Genomic DNA, 16,200 nt, shown 5'->3' on the forward strand with positions numbered 1-16,200 from the left:
CAGCTCTGGTAAAAGTCTGATTTCTTTGTCTCAGATCTTCCTCTAGCCTTGTTCTTCTTTTGAGAGTTCCCTTGTGCTGCCTCAGTTGGATCTCCTTCACTTGACAGGGGGGTGCCCGAGCAGCGACCCTCCCCAGCTCTAGCCCAATTCCTACTTACCTGCTAGGTGAGATACTATGATCATGAAGGTGCTTCTCCCAGGGCAAGGCTCACCCATTGCACTCTGGGTGTGCTGCTCCTGTGATTTCCCCAAATGTGGGAAACTTGACTGCATAATTTGTGTTTCCCCTGGTCGGCTCTCGTATAATTCAGATCTCTTTGTCTCATGTCTCTCTCCAGCCTAGTTTGCTGTCTGTTTACACTTCTCTTTTCTTGAGCCACTCCCTTCTATGCCCTTGCGCACTATCTTGACTTCTCCCGTCTGCTTACTTTGTGCCTTCCAAAGCACAATGCGAACTACAGGTAGTGCTGCAGGGCCCACACCCTTTTAGTTGCCTTACAGAGCAGCTCTGGAGCTATTACAGTGCCCAGCTGCAAGTAATCAGCTTGAATGCTTCAGGGGCTGGGGCATAGCCAACATGAGCCCCACACCGAAGTAGGGTGGAGGTGTTTAATGCGAACTAGGGGTCATCCAAGCGCCGCAAAAGGCCGCCATGCCCTGCACGCCCCTTTTCTCTTTTCATATGCAGACGAGGGTTGAAGCCAACTTTGACCCACTGCTTGGATGACATCACCATATGCAAATCCATCTGCTGCAGGCCTTCCCCCAGGAATGCTTGTACTAGTTGTTGCATTTGGTTTGTTGTTTGGGGGTGCTTCAGTATTAGGCAGCCTTCTGCCCTCCCATGTTCATCTGAAAATATGTGTTCTCCCTGCAGTTGTTGTCCCCAGATGAGAGTTCCCTTGTGCTGCCTCAGTTGAATCTCCTTTACTTGACAAGGGCGGCATTTTGGATTTTTTCATTGGGTACCCTTACACCTGATGGTCTGAATGAGAGCATCGAACTGAACAACATTGGCAGTCTCTGAAGATTTTATCTATTGATTTACCTAATATATTATTTATTGAATATCCATTTATTGTATGTTTAATAAATAAACAAAATTATTAGAAGTAGCTATTTTGGAAACAGCTTTCCTCTTAGGATGAAACTGTATAATCCTGTTGTGTGTGTTCCTTTAAAGTTCTTTAGTAAAATCCACTAGTAATGATGAACATCAGATTTCTTCCTCCATCCTCTTTTTACACTTTCTCTTGGTTCTATATATATATATTTTTTTTTCTACTTTTATTTTTTTTCCCTCATTCTCCCAAAAGGCCCCCCTCCCTCCCCCCCTCCCTGTTTTAAATTTTAAAATCTTCCAATCTTTAAATCTTCGAATCCTTAAATTGTCTGTTTAATATTTATTTTTTCTTCAATTCTTTTTGTTGTTTAAACAGCAATGTAATTATTCCAGGGGTTAAAATAATGAAATATAGAAATAATATTAACAAAAATTAAAGGTAAAAATGAATTGATCGAATGATCCCATTAAAAGTAAATAAATAATATGGATGTTAAGCTGAGCGGGTTGGATTCGAACATGGGACTAGCTGCATAGAGTGCAGGTGATGTTTCCCCTGCGCCACAAGAACTGCTTTAGTAGTGGCATGGATTTATGTTACCCTAAAAGGTTTTATATAAGTAAATGGGGATCCTTAGTGCTGAGTCTCTGAATTATGTATATGTGATTATAGATATGAGGTATTGATTGAAAGATTATAGGTTAATCTGTATATAGATTATATATTTTCTGTTATTTTTTAAACCACCTTGTTGCTTATTTTATTATTATTTTTAATCACCATGTTGCTTATTTTTATATTATGAAATGCCTTTATATGTGCAATTGCAATTAGAAAGTTGTTCCATATGTGAGTCATTACATGTATGCATCCAATTAGTACATGTATGTATCCAATCAACTAATTAGTAATGCTATTGGTCCGGTGCATTTTAAAAAGAGCCTGCTAGGCTGCTGATGTATCCTCTGACGAAACCGCTCTTGGATAACAGCGGAGAAACGCGTAAGAAAGGTGATTTCCGGACACTCTGATTGCTGAGATATAAGCCCGTTCATGAACGAGCTACATCACGGCGGACGTCTGATGTAAAGGCAGCGGTGAAGGGGAAAAAGCAATTTGAGACCGAGCAAAAGGAGGTCTCTACCCCACGGCAGGGAGAAATATCCCGACCGCGAGTGCCAATAAGATCCAGCCACGGTTAACGGGGGTCGTAGCATACCGCTGTGTTTCACCAACCATCACAGCGCTCTCCCCCTGTTTTCTTTCATTACTCACGTGAGTTACATATGAACTTTAACTGCAGTAAATAAGAGGCGTTGGTTACAACTGTTGCTGTTCATCCACAAGAAGGAATTTAATGTATCAATTACAATTGGAAAGTAACGATTAAATAACAACAGCTGTATCCAGGAGGATTTTTTGGACACTTTAATAAACATTCCGTTTTCATCAAGGGCAATATGAAATAGATCCTTATTACATTTAGATATGGATAGTGGTGCCTATATATGTTGACTCCATTGTATTTTATTGAATGTGGGTTTCTTCTGTCTATATATATTTTTTAAAAATAAAGAGCTTGTATATTTTATTTTTTGCGCTCCCTTGATAACAAGTGTGATTATCTTTAAAATTTGGTTTATTATTGGTAAAACAGTACTACCTATGGGAGCAGCATTTTATAATATATGGTGAAAATTAATAGATGTATAAAGATTAAATAAGCAACAAATTGGTGAAATAGATAAGTTTTGATAGGAGCGCTGGGTTCTATATATATATATATTGACATTTGGTTATATATATGTATAGACTTTATAAATTTTTGACAGAGATGTGCCTGAGCAGCGGCCCTTCCCAGCCCTATCCCAAATCATACTTATTTTGCATAGGAGATACCATGGTCATGAAGATTGTTCTCCCAGGGTGAGGTTCATTCATTGCATTCTGGGTATGCTGACCCCTGTGATTTCCCCAAATGTGGGAACTCGACTGCATTATTTGTGGTAGTGGGGGACTGTGTTTGTGCTTTCCTCTGGTCAGCTCTGGTAAAAGTCAGATTTATTTGTCTCAGATCTTCCTCTAGCCTTGTTCTTCTTTCGAGAGTTTCCATGTGCTGCCTCAGTTGGATCTCCTTCACTTGACAGGGGGGTGCCCGAGCAGCGACCCTCCCCAGCTCTAGCCCAACTCCTACTTACCTGCCAGGTGAGATACTATGATCATGAAGGTGCTTCTCCCAGGGCAAGGCTCACCCATTGCACTCTGGGTGTGCTGCTCCTGCGGTTTCCCCAAATGTTGGACACTTGACAGCATAATTTGTGTTTCCCCTGGTCGGCTCTCGTATAATTCAGATCTCTTTGTCTCAGGTCTCTCTCCAGCCTAGTTTGCTGTCTGTTTCCACTTCTCTTTTCTTGAGTTGCTCCCTTCTATGCCCTTGCGCACTATCCTGACTTCTCTCGTCTGCTTACTTTGTGCCTTCCAACGCACAATGCAAACTACAGGTAGTGCTGCAGGGCCCACACCCTTTTACTTGCCTTACAGAGCAGCTCTGGAGCTGTTACAGTGCCCAGCTGCTGCAAGAAATCAGCTTGAATGCTTCAGGGGCTGGGGCATAGCCCCACACCGAAGGAGGGTGGAGGTGTTTAATGCGAACTAGGGGTCATCCAAGCGCCGCAAAAGGCCGCCATGCCCTGCACGCCCCTTTTCTCTTTTCATATGCAGACAAGGGTTGAAGCCAACTTTGACCCACTGCTTCGATGACATCACCATATGCAAATCCATCTGCTGCAGGCCTTCCCCCAGGAATGCTTGCACTAGTTGTTGCATTTGGTTTGTTGTTTGGGGGTGCTTCAGTATTAGGCAGCCTTCTGCCCTACCATGTTCATCTGAAAATATGTGTTCTCCCTGCAGTTGTTGTCCCCAGATGAGAGTTCCCTTGTGCTGCCTCAGTTGAATCTCCTTTACTTGACAGAGATGTGCCTGAGCAGCGGCCCTCCCCAGCCCTATCCCAAATCATACTTATTTTGCATAGGAGATACCATGGTCATGAAGATTGTTCTCCCAGGGTGAGGTTCATTCATTGCATTCTGGGTATGCTGACCCCTATGATTTCCCCAAATGTGGGAAACTCGACTGCATTATTTGTGGTAGTGGGGGACTGTGTTTGTTCTTTCCTCTGGTAAAAGTCAGATTTATTTGTCTCAGATCTTCCTCTAGCCTTGTTCTTCTATCGAGAGTTTCCTTGTGCTGCCTCAGTTGGATCTCCTTCACTTGACAGGGGGGTGCCCGAGCAGCGACCCTCCCCAGCTCTATCCCAAATCCTACTTACCTGCGAGGTGAGATACTATGATCATGAAGGTGCTTCTCCCAGGGCAAGTTTCACCCATTGCACTCTGGGTGTGCTGCTCCTGCAATTTCCCCAAATGTGGGAAACTTGACTGCATAATTTGTGTTTCCCCTGGTCAGCTCTCATATAATTCAGATCTCTTTGTCTCAGGTCTCTCTCCAGCCTAGTTTGCTGTCTGTTTCCACTTCTTTTTTCTTGAGCCCCTCCCTTCTATACCCTTGTGCACTATCCTGACTTCTCCTCCCGTCTGCTTACTCAGTGCCTTACAATGAACAATGCAAACTACAGGTAGTGCTGCAGGGCCCACACCCTTTTACTTGCCTTACAGAGCAGCTCTGGAGCTGTTACAGTGCCCAGCTGCTGCAAGAAATCAGCTTGAATGCTTCGGGGCTGGGACATAACCAACATAAGCCCCACACCGAAGGAGGGTGGAGGTGTTTAATGCGAACTAGGGGTCATCCAAGCGCCGAAAAATGCTGCCATGCCCTGCACGCCCCTTTTCTCTTTTCATATGCAGACGAGGGTTGAAGCCAACTTTGACCCACTGCTTGGATGACATCACCATATGCAAATCCATCTGCTGCAGGCCTTCCCCCAGGAATGCTTGCACTAGTTGTTGCATTTGGTTTGTTGTTTGGGGGTGCTTCAGTATTAGGTAGCCTTCTGCCCTCCCATGTTCATCTGAAAATATGTGTTCTCCCTGCAGTTGTTGTCCCCAGATGAGAGTTCCCTTGTACTGCCTCAGTTGAATCTCCTTTACTTGACAGAGATGTGCCTGAGCAGCGGCCCTCCCCAGCCCTATCCCAAATCATACTTATTTTGCATAGGAGATACCATGGTCATGAAGATTGTTCTCCCAGGGTGAGGTTCATTCATTGCATTCTGGGTATGCTGACCCGTATGATTTCCCCAAATGTGGGAAACTCGACTGCATTATTTGTGGTAGTGGGGGACTGTGTTTGTTCTTTCCTCTGGTCAGCTCTGGTAAAAGTCAGATTTATTTGTCTCAGATCTTCCTCTAGCCTTGTTCTTCTTTCGAGAGATTCCTTGTGCTGCCTCAGTTGGATCTCCTTCACTTGACAGGGGGGTGCCCGAGCAGCGACCCTCCCCAGCTCTAGCCCAACTCCTACTTACCTGCCAGGTGAGATACTATGATCATGAAGGTGCTTCTCCCAGGGCAAGGCTCACTCATTGCACTCTGGGTGTGCTGCTCCTGTGATTTTTCCAAATGTGGCAAACTTGACTGCATAATTTGTGTTTCCCCTGGTCGGCTCTCGTATAATTCAGATCTCTTTGTCTCAGGTCTCTCTCCAGCCTAGTTTGCTGTCTGTTTCTACTTCTCTTTTCTTGAGCCGCTCCCTTCTATGCCCTTGCGCACTATCCTGACTTCTCCCGTCTGCTTAATTTGTGCCTTCCAACGCACAATGCGAACTACAGGTAGTGCTGCAGGGCCCACACCCTTTTACTTGCCTTACAGAGCAGCTCTGGAGCTGTTACAGTGCCCAGCTGCTGCAAGAAATCAGCTTGAATGCTTCAGGGGCTGGGGCATAGCCAACATGAGCCCCACACCGAAGGAGGGTGGAGGCGTTTAATGCGAACTAGGGGTCATCCAAGCGCCGCAAAAGGCCGCCATGCCCTGCACGCCCCTTTTCTCTTTTCATATGCAGACGAGGGTTGAAGCCAACTTTGACTCACTGCTTGGATGACATCACCATATGCAAATCCATCTGCTGCAGGCCTTCCCCCAGGAATGCTTGCACTAGTTGTTGCATTTGGTTTGTTGTTTGGGGGTGCTTCAGTATTAGGCAGCCTTCTGCCCTCCCATGTTCATCTGAAAATTTGTGTTCTCCCTGGAGTTGTTGTCCCCAGATGAGAGTTCCCTTGTGCTGCCTCAGTTGAATCGCATTTACTTGACAGAGATGTGCCTGAGCAGCGGCCCTCCCCAGCTCTATCCCAAATCATACTTATTTTGCATAGGAGATACCATGGTCATGAAGATTGTTCTCCCAGGGTGAGGTTTATTCATTGCATTCTGGGTATGCTGACCCCTGTGATTTCCCCAAATGTTGGAAACTCGACTGCATTATTTGTGGTAGTGGGGGACTGTGTTTGTGCTTTCCTCTGGTCAGCTCTGGTAAAAGTCAGATTTCTTTGTCTCAGATCTTCCTCTAGCCTTGTTCTTCTTTCGAGAGTTCCCTTGTGCTGCCTCAGTTGGATCTCCTTCACTTGACAGGGGGGTGCCCGAGCAGCGACCCTCCCCAGCTCTAGCCCAACTCCTACTTACCTGCCAGGTGAGATACTATGATCATGAAGTTGCTTCTCCCAGGGCAAGGATCACCCATTGCACTCTGGGTGTGCTGCTCCTGCGATTTCCCCAAATGTGGGAAACTTGACTGCATAATTTGTGTTTCCCCTGGTCAGCTCTCATATAATTCAGATCTCTTTGTCTCAGGTCTCTCTCCAGCCTAGTTTGCTGTCTGTTTCCACTTCTCTTTTCTTGAGCCGCTCCCTTCTATGCCCTTGCGCACTATCCTGACTTCTCCCGTCTGCTTACTTTGTGCCTTCCAACGCACAATGCGAACTACAGGTAGTGCTGCAGGTCCCACACACTTTTATTTGCCTTACAGAGCAGCTCTGGAGCTGTTACAGTGCCCAGCTGCTGCAAGAAATCAGCTTGAATGCTTCAGGGGCTGGGGCATAGCCAACATGAGCCCCACACCGAAGGAGGGTGGAGGTGTTTAATGCGAACTAGGGGTCATCCAAGCGCCGCAAAAGGCTGCCATGCCCTGCACGCCCCTTTTCTCTTTTCATATGCAGACGAGGGTTGAAGCCAACTTTGACCCACTGCTTGGATGACATCACCATATGCAAATCCATCTGCTGCAGGCCTTCCCCCAGGAATGCTTGCACTAGTTGTTGCATTTTGTTTGTTGTTTGGGGGTGCTTCAGTATTAGGTAGCCTTCTGCCCTCCCATGTTCATCTGAAAATATGTGTTCTCCCTGCAGTTGTTGTCCCCAGATGAGAGTTCCCTTGTGCTGCCTCAGTTGAATCTCCTTTACTTGACAGAGATGTGCCTGAGCAGCGGCCCTCCCCAGCCCTATCCCAAATCATACTTATTTTGCATATGAGATACCATGGTCATGAAGATTGTTCTCCCAGGGTGAGGTTCATTCATTGCATTCTGGGTATGCTGACCCCTGTGATTTCCACAAATGTGGGAAACTCGACTGCATTATTTGTGGTAGTGGGGGACTGTGTTTGTGCTTTCCTCTGGTCAGCTCTGGTAAAAGTCAGATTTCTTCGTCTCAGATCTTCCTCTAGCCTTGTTCTTCTTTCGAGAGTTTCCTTGTGCTGCCTCAGTTGGATCTCCTTCACTTGACAGGGGGGTGCCCGAGCAGCGACCCTCCCCAGCTCTAGCCCAACTCCTACTTACCTGCCAGGTGAGATACTATGATCATGTAGGTGCTTCTCCCAGGGCAAGGATCACCCATTGCACTCTGGGTGTGCTGATCCTGCGATTTCCCCAAATGTGTGAAGCTTGACTGCGTAATTTGTGTTACCCCTGGTCGGCTCTCATATAATTCAGATCTCTTTGTCTCAGGTCTCTCTCCAGCCTAGTTTGCTGTCTGTTTCCACTTCTTTTTTCTTGAGCCCCTCCCTTCTATACCGTTGTGCACTATCCTGACTTCTCCTCCCGTCTGCTTACTTTGTGCCTTCCAACGCACAATGCAAACTACAGGTAGTGCTGCAGGGCCCACACCCTTTTACTTGCCTTACAGAGCAGCTCTGGAGCTGTTACAGTGCCCAGCTGCTGCAAGAAATCAGCTTGAATGCTTCAGGGGCTGGGGCATAGCCAACATGAGCCCCACACCGAAGGAGGGTGGAGGTGTTTAATGCGAACTAGGGGTCATCCAAGCGCCGCAAAAGGCCGCCATGCCCTGCACGCCCCTCTTCTCTATTCATATGCAGATGAGGGTTGAAGCCAACTTTGACCCACTGCTTGGATGACATCACCATATGCAAATCCATCTGCTGCTGGCCTTCCCCCAGGAATGCTTGCACTAGTTGTTGCATTTGGTTTGTTGTTTGGGGGTGCTTCAGTATTAGGCAGCCTTCTGCCCTCCCATGTTCATCTGAAAATTTGTGTTCTCCCTGCAGTTGTTGTCCCCAGATGAGAGTTCCCTTGTGCTGCCTCAGTTGAATCTCCTTTACTTGACAGAGATGTGCCTGAGCAGCGGCCCTCCCCAGCTCTATCCCAAATCATACTTATTTTGCATAGGAGATACCATGGTCATGAAGATTGTTCTCCCAGGGTGAGGTTCATTCATTGCATTCTGGGTATGCTGACCCCTGTGATTTCCCCAAATGTGGGAAACTGGACTGCATTATTTGTGGTAGTGAGGGACTGTGTTTGTGCTTTCCTCTGGTCAGCTCTGGTAAAAGTCAGATTTCTTTGTCTCAGATCTTCCTCTAGCCTTGTTCTTCTTTCGAGAGTTCCCTTGTGCTGCCTCAGTTGGATCTCCTTCACTTGACAGGGGGGTGCCCGAGCAGCGACCCTCCCCAGCTCTAGCCCAACTCCTACTTACCTGCCAGGTGAGATACTATGATCATGAAGTTGCTTCTCCCAGGGCAAGGATCACCCATTGCACTCTGGGTGTGCTGCTCCTGCGATTTCCCCAAATGTGGGAAACTTGACTGCATAATTTGTGTTTCCCCTGGTCTGCTCTCATATAATTCAGATCTCTTTGTCTCAGGTCTCTCTCCAGCCTAGTTTGCTGTCTGTTTCCACTTCTCTTTTCTTGAGCCGCTCCCTTCTATGCCCTTGCGCACTATCCTGACTTCTCCCGTCTGCTTACTTTGTGCCTTCCAACGCACAATGCGAACTACAGGTAGTGCTGCAGGTCCCACACACTTTTATTTGCCTTACAGAGCAGCTCTGGAGCTGTTACAGTGCCCAGCTGCTGCAAGAAATCAGCTTGAATGCTTCAGGGGCTGGGGCATAGCCAACATGAGCCCCACACCGAAGGAGGGTGGAGGTGTTTAATGTGAACTAGGGGTCATCCAAGCGCCGCAAAAGGCTGCCATGCCCTGCACGCCCCTTTTCTCTTTTCATATGCAGACGAGGGTTGAAGCCAACTTTGACCCACTGCTTGGATGACATCACCATATGCAAATCCATCTGCTGCAGGCCTTCCCCCAGGAATGCTTGCACTAGTTGTTGCATTTTGTTTGTTGTTTGGGGGTGCTTCAGTATTAGGTAGCCTTCTGCCCTCCCATGTTCATCTGAAAATATGTGTTCTCCCTGCAGTTGTTGTCCCCAGATGAGAGTTCCCTTGTGCTGCCTCAGTTGAATCTCCTTTACTTGACAGAGATGTGCCTGAGCAGCGGCCCTCCCCAGCCCTATCCCAAATCATACTTATTTTGCATAGGAGATACCATGGTCATGAAGACTGTTCTCCCAGGGTGAGGTTCATTCATTGCATTCTGGGTATGCTGACCCCTGTGATTTCCACAAATGTGGGAAACTCGACTGCATTATTTGTGGTAGTGGGGGACTGTGTTTGTACTTTCCTCTGGTCAGCTCTGGTAAAAGTCAGATTTCTTTGTCTCAGATCTTCCTCTAGCCTTGTTCTTCTTTCGAGAGTTCCCTTGTGCTGCCTCAGTTGGATCTCCTTCACTTGACAGGGGGGTGCCCGAGCAGCGACCCTCCCCAGCTCTAGCCCAACTCCTACTTACCTGCCAGGTGAGATACTATGATCATGAAGCTGCTTCTCCCAGGGCAAGGATCACCCATTGCACTCTGGGTGTGCTGCCCCTGTGATTTCCCCAAATGTGGGAAACTTGACTGCATAATTTGTGTTTCCCCTGTTCGGCTCTCATATAATTCAGATCTCTTTGTCTCGGGTCTCTCTCCAGCCTAGTTTGCTGTCTGTTTCCACTTCTTTTTTCTTGAGCCCCTCCCTTCTATACCGTTGTGCACTATCCTGACTTCTCCTCCCGTCTGCTTACTTTGTGCCTTCCAACGCACAATGCGAACTACAGGTAGTGCTGCAGGGCCCACACCCTTTTACTTGCCTTACAGAGCAGCTCTGGAGCTGTTACAGTGCCCAGCTGCTGCAAGAAATCAGCTTGAATGCTTCAGGGGCTGGGGCATGGCCAACATGAGCCCCACACCGAAGGAGGGTGGGGGTGTTTAATGCGAACTAGGGGTCATCCAATCGCCGCAAAAGGCCGCCATGCCCTGCATACCCCTTTTCTCTTTTCATATGCAGATGAGGGTTCCAGCCAACTTTGGCCCACTGCTTGGATGACATCACCGTATGCAAATCCGTCTTCTGCAGACCTTCCCCCAGGAATGCTTGTACTAGTTGTTGCATTTGGTTTGTTGTTTGGGGGTGCATCAGTATTAGGCAGCCTTCTGCCCTCCCATGTTCATCTGAAAATATGTGTTCTCCCTGCAGTTGTTGTCCCCAGATGAGAGTTCCCTTGTGCTGCCTCAGTTGAATCTCCTTTACTTGACAGAGATGTGCCTGAGCAGCGGCCCTCCCCAGCCCTATCCCAAATCATACTTATTTTGCATAGGAGATACCATGGTCATGAAGATTGTTCTCCCAGGGTGAGGTTCATTCATTGCATTCTGGGTATGCTGACCCCTGTGATTTCCCCAATTGTGGGAAACTCGACTGCATTATTTGTGGTAGTGGGGGACTGTGTTTGTGCTTTCCTCTGGTCAGCTCTGGTAAAAGTCAGATTTCTTTGTCTCAGATCTTCCTCTAGCCTTGTTCTTCTTTCGAGAGTTCCCTTGTGCTGCCTCAGTTGGATCTCCTTCACTTGACAGAGGGGTGCCCGAGCAGCGACCATCCCCAGCTCTAGCCCAACTCCTACTTACCTGCCAGGTGAGATACTATGATCATGAAGGTGCTTCTCCCAGGGCAAGGCTCACCCATTGCACTCTGGGTGTGCTGCTCCTGCGATTTTCCCAAATGTGGGAAACTTGACTGCATAATTTGTGTTTCCCCTGGTCGGCTCTCATATAATTCAGATCTCTTTGTCTCGGGTCTCTCTCCAGCCTAGTTTGCTGTCTGTTTCCACTTCTCTTTTCTTGAGCCGCTCACTTCTATGCCCTTGCGCACTATCCTGACTTCTCCCATCTGCTTACTTTGTGCCTTCCAACGCACAATGCGAACTACAGGTAGTGCTGCAGGTCACAAACCCTTTTATTTGCCTTACAGAGCAGCTGTGGAGCTGTTACAGTGCCCAGCTGCTGCAAGAAATCAGCTTGAATGCTTCAGGGGCTTGGGGCATAGCCAACATGAGCCCCACACCGAAGGAGGGTGGAGGCGTTTAATGCGAACTAGGGGTCATCCAAGCGCCGCAAAAGGCCGCCATGCACTGCACGCCCCTTTTCTCTTTTCATATGCAGACGAGGGTTGAAGCCAACTTTGACCCACTGCTTGGATGACATCACCATATGCAAATCCATCTGCTGCAGGCCTTCCCCCAGGAATGCTTGCACTAGTTGTTGCATTTGGTTTGTTGTTTGGGGGTGCTTCAGTATTAGGTAGCCTTCTGCCCTCCCATGTTCATCTGAAAATATGTGTTCTCCCTGCAGTTGTTGTCCCCAGATGAGAGTTCCCTTGTGCTGCCTCAGTTGAATCTCCTTTACTTGACAGAGATGTGCCTGAGCAGCGGCCCTCCCCAGCCCTATCCCAAATCATACTTATTTTACATAGAAGATACCATGGTCATGAAGATTGTTCTCCCAGGGTGAGGTTCATTCATTGCATTCTGGGTATGCTGACCCGTATGATTTCCCCAAATGTGGGAAACTCGACTGCATTATTTGTGGTAGTGGGGGACTGTGTTTGTTCTTTCCTCTGGTCAGCTCTGGTAAAAGTCAAATTTATTTGTCTCAGATCTTCCTCTAGCCTTGTTCTTCTTTCGAGAGATTCCTTGTGCTGCCTCAGTTGGATCTCCTTCACTTGACAGGGGGGTGCCCGAGCAGCGACCCTCCCCAGCTCTAGCCCAACTCCTACTTACCTGCCAGGTGAGATACTATGATCATGAAGTTGCTTCTCCCAGGGCAAGGCTCACCCATTGCACTCTGGGTCTGCTGCTCCTGAGATTTTTCCAAATGTGGGAAACTTGACTGCATAATTTGTGTTTCCCCTGGTCGGCTCTCGTATAATTCAGATCTCTTTGTCTCAGGTCTCTCTCCAGCCTAGTTTGCTGTCTGTTTCCACTTCTCTTTTCTTGAGCCTTTCCCTTCTATGCCCTTGCGCACTATCCTGACTTCTCCCGTCTGCTTAATTTGTGCCTTCCAACGCACAATGCGAACTACAGGTAGTGCTGCAGGGCCCACACCCTTTTACTTGCCTTACAGAGCAGCTCTGGAGCTGTTACAGTGCCCAGCTGCTGCAAGAAATCAGCTTGAATGCTTCAGGGGCTGGGGCATAGCCAACATGAGCCCCACACCGAAGGAGGGTGGAGGCGTTTAATGCGAACTAGGGGTCATCCAAGCGCCGCAAAAGGCCGCCATGCCCTGCACGCCCCTTTTCTCTTTTCATATGCAGACGAGGGTTGAAGCCAACTTTGACTCACTGCTTGGATGACATCACCATATGCAAATCCATCTGCTGCAGGCCTTCCCCCAGGAATGCTTGCACTAGTTGTTGCATTTGGTTTGTTGTTTGGGGGTGCTTCAGTATTAGGCAGCCTTCTGCCCTCCCATTTTCATCTTAAAATTTGTGTTCTCCCTGGAGTTGTTGTCCCCAGATGAGAGTTCCCTTGTGCTGCCTCAGTTGAATCTCCTTTACTTGACAGAGATGTTTCTGAGCAGCGGCCCTCCCCAGCCCTATCCCAAATCATACTTATTTTACATAGAAGATACCATGGTCATGAAGATTGTTCTCCCAGGGTGAGGTTCATTCATTGCATTCTGGGTATGCTGACCCGTATGATTTCCCCAAATGTGGGAAACTCGACTGCATTATTTGTGGTAGTGGGGGACTGTGTTTGTTCTTTCCTCTGGTCAGCTCTGGTAAAAGTCAGATTTATTTGTCTCAGATCTTCCTCTAGCCTTGTTCTTCTTTCGAGAGATTCCTTGTGCTGCCTCAGTTGGATCTCCTTCACTTGACAGGGGGGTGCCCGAGCAGCGACCCTCCCCAGCTCTAGCCCATCTCCTACTTACCTGCCAGTTGAGATACTATGATCAGGAAGGTGCTTCTCCCAGGGCAAGGCTCACCCATTGCACTCTGGGTGTGCTGCTCCTGTGATTTCCCCAAATGTGGGAAACTTGACTGCATAATTTGTGTTTCCCCTGGTCGGCTCTCGTATAATTCAGATCTCTTTGTCTCAGGTCTCTCTCCAGCCTAGTTTGCTGTCTGTTTCCACTTCTTTTTTCTTGAGCCCCTCCCTTCTATACCCTTGTGCACTATCCTGACTTCTCCTCCCGTCTGCTTACTTTGTGCCTTCCAACGCACAATGCGAACTACAGGTAGTGCTGCAGGTCCCACACCCTTTTATTTGCCTTACAGAGCAGCTCTGGAGCTGTTACAGTGCCCAGCTGCTGCAAGAAATCAGCTTGAATGCTTCGGGGCTGGGTCATAGCCAACATGAGCCCCACACCGAAGGAGGGTGGAGGTGTTTAATGCGAACTAGGGGTCATCCAAGCGCCGAAAAAGGCTGCCATGCCCTGCACGCCCCTTTTCTCTTTTCATATGCAGACGAGGGTTGAAGCCAACTTTGACCCACTGCTTGGATGACATCACCATATGCAAATCCATCTGCTGCAGGCCTTCCCCCAGGAATGCTTGCACTAGTTGTTGCATTTGGTTTGTTGTTTGGGGGTGCTTCAGTATTAGGTAGCCTTCTGCCCTCCCATGTTCATCTGAAAATATGTGTTCTCCCTGCAGTTGTTGTCCCCAGATGAGAGTTCCCTTGTGCTGCCTCAGTTGAATCTCCTTTACTTGACAGAGATGTGCCTGAGCAGCGGCCCTCCCCAGCCCTATCCCAAATCATACTTATTTTGCATAGGAGATACCATGGTCATGAAGATTGTTCTCCCAGGGTGAGGTTCATTCATTGCATTCTGGGTATGCTGACCCGTATGATTTCCCCAAATGTGGGAAACTCGACTGCATTATTTGTGGTAGTGGGGGACTGTGTTTGTTCTTTCCTCTGGTCAGCTCTGGTAAAAGTCAGATTTATTTGTCTCAGATCTTCCTCTAGCCTTGTTCTTCTTTCGAGAGATTCCTTGTGCTGCCTCAGTTGGATCTCCTTCACTTGACAGGGGGGTGCCCAAGCAGCGACCCTCCCCAGCTCTAGCCCATCTCCTACTTACCTGCCAGGTGATATACTATGATCATGAAGGTGCTTCTCCCAGGGCAAGGCTCACCCATTGCACTCTGGGTGTGCTGCTCCTGTGATTTCTCCAAATGTGGGAAACTTGACTGCATAATTTGTGTTTCCCCTGGTTGGCTCTCGTATAATTCAGATCTCTTTGTCTCAGGTCTCTCTCCAGCCTAGTTTGCTGTCTGTTTCCACTTCTCTTTTCTTGAGCCGCTCCCTTCTATGCCCTTGCGCACTATCCTGACTTCTCCCGTCTGCTTACTTTGTGCCTTCCAATGCACAATGCGAACTACAGGTAGTGCTGCAGGTCCCACACCCTTTTATTTGCCTTACAGAGCAGCTCTGGAGCTGTTACAGTGCCCAGCTGCTGCAAGAACTCAGCTTGAATGCTTCGGGGCTGGGGCATAGCCAACATGAGCCCCACACCGAAGGAGGGTGGAGGTGTTTAATGCGAACTAGGGGTCATCCAAGCGCCGAAAAAGGCTGCCATGCCCTGCACGCCCCTTTTCTCTTTTCATATGCAGACGAGGGTTGAAGCCAACTTTGACCCACTGCTTGGATGACATCACCATATGCAAATCCATCTGCTGCAGGCCTTCCCCCAGGAATGCTTGCACTAGTTGTTGCATTTGGTTTGTTGTTTGGGGGTGCTTCAGTATTAGGTAGCCTTCTGCCCTCCCATGTTCATCTGAAAATATGTGTTCTCCCTGCAGTTGTTGTCCCCAGATGAGAGTTCCCTTGTGCTGCCTCAGTTGAATCTCCTTTACTTGACAGAGATGTGCCTGAGCAGCGGCCCTCCCCAGCCCTATCCCAAATCATACTTATTTTGCATAGGAGATACCATGGTCATGAAGATTGTTCTCCCAGGGTGAGGTTCATTCATTGCATTCTGGGTATGCTGACCCGTATGATTTCCTCAAATGTGGGAAACTCGACTGCATTATTTGTGGTAGTGGGGGACTGTGTTTGTTCTTTCCTCTGGTCAGCTCTGGTAAAAGTCAGATTTATTTGTCTCAGATCTTCCTCTAGCCTTGTTCTTCTTTCGAGAGATTCCTTGTGCTGCCTCAGTTGGATCTCCTTCACTTGACAGGGGGGTGCCCGAGCAGCGACTCTCCCCAGCCCTATCCCAAATCATACTTATTTTGCATAGGAGATACCATGGTCATGAAGATTGTTCTCCCAGGGTGAGGTTCATTCATTGCATTCTGAGTATGCTGACCCGTATGATTTCCCCAAATGTGGGAAACTCGACTGCATTATTTGTGGTAGTGGGGGACTGTGTTTGTTCTTTCCTCTGGTCAGCTCTGGTAAAAGTCAGATTTCTTTGTCTCAGATTTTCCTCTAGCCTTGTTCTTCTTTCGAGAGTTCCCTTGTGCTGCCTCAGTTGGATCTCCTTCACTTGACAGGGGGGTGCCCGAGCAGCGACCCTCCCCAGCTCT

At 48.1% G+C, this 16,200-nt stretch overlaps 21 non-coding genes and 4 pseudogenes across 21 annotated transcripts; all 25 read left to right on the forward strand.

The window, feature by feature from the left end:
• Nucleotides 1-150: 150 nt before the first annotated feature.
• LOC135002710 (U1 spliceosomal RNA) lies at nt 151-313 on the forward strand. Its single transcript, XR_010203892.1, has one exon. It is a non-coding gene; the product is annotated as a U1 spliceosomal RNA (small nuclear RNA).
• Nucleotides 314-2,939: 2,626 nt separating this feature from the next.
• LOC135002833 (U1 spliceosomal RNA) lies at nt 2,940-3,102 on the forward strand. Its single transcript, XR_010203991.1, has one exon. It is a non-coding gene; the product is annotated as a U1 spliceosomal RNA (small nuclear RNA).
• Nucleotides 3,103-3,254: 152 nt separating this feature from the next.
• Nucleotides 3,255-3,417, forward strand: LOC135002823 (U1 spliceosomal RNA). Its single transcript, XR_010203988.1, has one exon. It is a non-coding gene; the product is annotated as a U1 spliceosomal RNA (small nuclear RNA).
• Nucleotides 3,418-4,078: 661 nt separating this feature from the next.
• LOC135002440 (U1 spliceosomal RNA) lies at nt 4,079-4,242 on the forward strand. Its single transcript, XR_010203634.1, has one exon. It is a non-coding gene; the product is annotated as a U1 spliceosomal RNA (small nuclear RNA).
• A 142-nt stretch (nt 4,243-4,384) lies between these two features.
• On the forward strand, nt 4,385-4,526 carry LOC135002807 (U1 spliceosomal RNA; annotated as a pseudogene).
• A 694-nt stretch (nt 4,527-5,220) lies between these two features.
• On the forward strand, nt 5,221-5,384 carry LOC135002559 (U1 spliceosomal RNA). Its single transcript, XR_010203749.1, has one exon. It is a non-coding gene; the product is annotated as a U1 spliceosomal RNA (small nuclear RNA).
• A 152-nt stretch (nt 5,385-5,536) lies between these two features.
• LOC135002772 (U1 spliceosomal RNA) lies at nt 5,537-5,699 on the forward strand. The gene has a single exon (XR_010203947.1). It is a non-coding gene; the product is annotated as a U1 spliceosomal RNA (small nuclear RNA).
• A 671-nt stretch (nt 5,700-6,370) lies between these two features.
• Nucleotides 6,371-6,534, forward strand: LOC135002683 (U1 spliceosomal RNA). Its single transcript, XR_010203867.1, has one exon. It is a non-coding gene; the product is annotated as a U1 spliceosomal RNA (small nuclear RNA).
• Nucleotides 6,535-6,686: 152 nt separating this feature from the next.
• LOC135002750 (U1 spliceosomal RNA) lies at nt 6,687-6,828 on the forward strand (annotated as a pseudogene).
• A 692-nt stretch (nt 6,829-7,520) lies between these two features.
• On the forward strand, nt 7,521-7,684 carry LOC135002568 (U1 spliceosomal RNA). The gene has a single exon (XR_010203758.1). It is a non-coding gene; the product is annotated as a U1 spliceosomal RNA (small nuclear RNA).
• A 152-nt stretch (nt 7,685-7,836) lies between these two features.
• On the forward strand, nt 7,837-7,999 carry LOC135002832 (U1 spliceosomal RNA). Its single transcript, XR_010203990.1, has one exon. It is a non-coding gene; the product is annotated as a U1 spliceosomal RNA (small nuclear RNA).
• A 674-nt stretch (nt 8,000-8,673) lies between these two features.
• Nucleotides 8,674-8,837, forward strand: LOC135002512 (U1 spliceosomal RNA). The gene has a single exon (XR_010203704.1). It is a non-coding gene; the product is annotated as a U1 spliceosomal RNA (small nuclear RNA).
• Nucleotides 8,838-8,989: 152 nt separating this feature from the next.
• Nucleotides 8,990-9,152, forward strand: LOC135002708 (U1 spliceosomal RNA). Its single transcript, XR_010203890.1, has one exon. It is a non-coding gene; the product is annotated as a U1 spliceosomal RNA (small nuclear RNA).
• A 671-nt stretch (nt 9,153-9,823) lies between these two features.
• Nucleotides 9,824-9,987, forward strand: LOC135002492 (U1 spliceosomal RNA). The gene has a single exon (XR_010203684.1). It is a non-coding gene; the product is annotated as a U1 spliceosomal RNA (small nuclear RNA).
• Nucleotides 9,988-10,139: 152 nt separating this feature from the next.
• LOC135002796 (U1 spliceosomal RNA) lies at nt 10,140-10,275 on the forward strand (annotated as a pseudogene).
• A 701-nt stretch (nt 10,276-10,976) lies between these two features.
• On the forward strand, nt 10,977-11,140 carry LOC135002719 (U1 spliceosomal RNA). Its single transcript, XR_010203900.1, has one exon. It is a non-coding gene; the product is annotated as a U1 spliceosomal RNA (small nuclear RNA).
• A 152-nt stretch (nt 11,141-11,292) lies between these two features.
• LOC135002664 (U1 spliceosomal RNA) lies at nt 11,293-11,434 on the forward strand (annotated as a pseudogene).
• A 693-nt stretch (nt 11,435-12,127) lies between these two features.
• Nucleotides 12,128-12,291, forward strand: LOC135002604 (U1 spliceosomal RNA). Its single transcript, XR_010203792.1, has one exon. It is a non-coding gene; the product is annotated as a U1 spliceosomal RNA (small nuclear RNA).
• Nucleotides 12,292-12,443: 152 nt separating this feature from the next.
• LOC135002836 (U1 spliceosomal RNA) lies at nt 12,444-12,606 on the forward strand. The gene has a single exon (XR_010203993.1). It is a non-coding gene; the product is annotated as a U1 spliceosomal RNA (small nuclear RNA).
• A 671-nt stretch (nt 12,607-13,277) lies between these two features.
• LOC135002605 (U1 spliceosomal RNA) lies at nt 13,278-13,441 on the forward strand. The gene has a single exon (XR_010203793.1). It is a non-coding gene; the product is annotated as a U1 spliceosomal RNA (small nuclear RNA).
• Nucleotides 13,442-13,593: 152 nt separating this feature from the next.
• LOC135002727 (U1 spliceosomal RNA) lies at nt 13,594-13,756 on the forward strand. The gene has a single exon (XR_010203907.1). It is a non-coding gene; the product is annotated as a U1 spliceosomal RNA (small nuclear RNA).
• Nucleotides 13,757-14,429: 673 nt separating this feature from the next.
• Nucleotides 14,430-14,593, forward strand: LOC135002560 (U1 spliceosomal RNA). The gene has a single exon (XR_010203750.1). It is a non-coding gene; the product is annotated as a U1 spliceosomal RNA (small nuclear RNA).
• A 152-nt stretch (nt 14,594-14,745) lies between these two features.
• On the forward strand, nt 14,746-14,908 carry LOC135002782 (U1 spliceosomal RNA). The gene has a single exon (XR_010203957.1). It is a non-coding gene; the product is annotated as a U1 spliceosomal RNA (small nuclear RNA).
• Nucleotides 14,909-15,578: 670 nt separating this feature from the next.
• Nucleotides 15,579-15,742, forward strand: LOC135002586 (U1 spliceosomal RNA). The gene has a single exon (XR_010203774.1). It is a non-coding gene; the product is annotated as a U1 spliceosomal RNA (small nuclear RNA).
• Nucleotides 15,743-15,894: 152 nt separating this feature from the next.
• Nucleotides 15,895-16,058, forward strand: LOC135002523 (U1 spliceosomal RNA). The gene has a single exon (XR_010203714.1). It is a non-coding gene; the product is annotated as a U1 spliceosomal RNA (small nuclear RNA).
• Nucleotides 16,059-16,200: the final 142 nt, after the last annotated feature.

This window comes from Pseudophryne corroboree, unplaced genomic scaffold (assembly GCF_028390025.1).
Source record: "Pseudophryne corroboree isolate aPseCor3 unplaced genomic scaffold, aPseCor3.hap2 scaffold_179, whole genome shotgun sequence".
NCBI lineage: Eukaryota > Metazoa > Chordata > Amphibia > Anura > Myobatrachidae > Pseudophryne > Pseudophryne corroboree.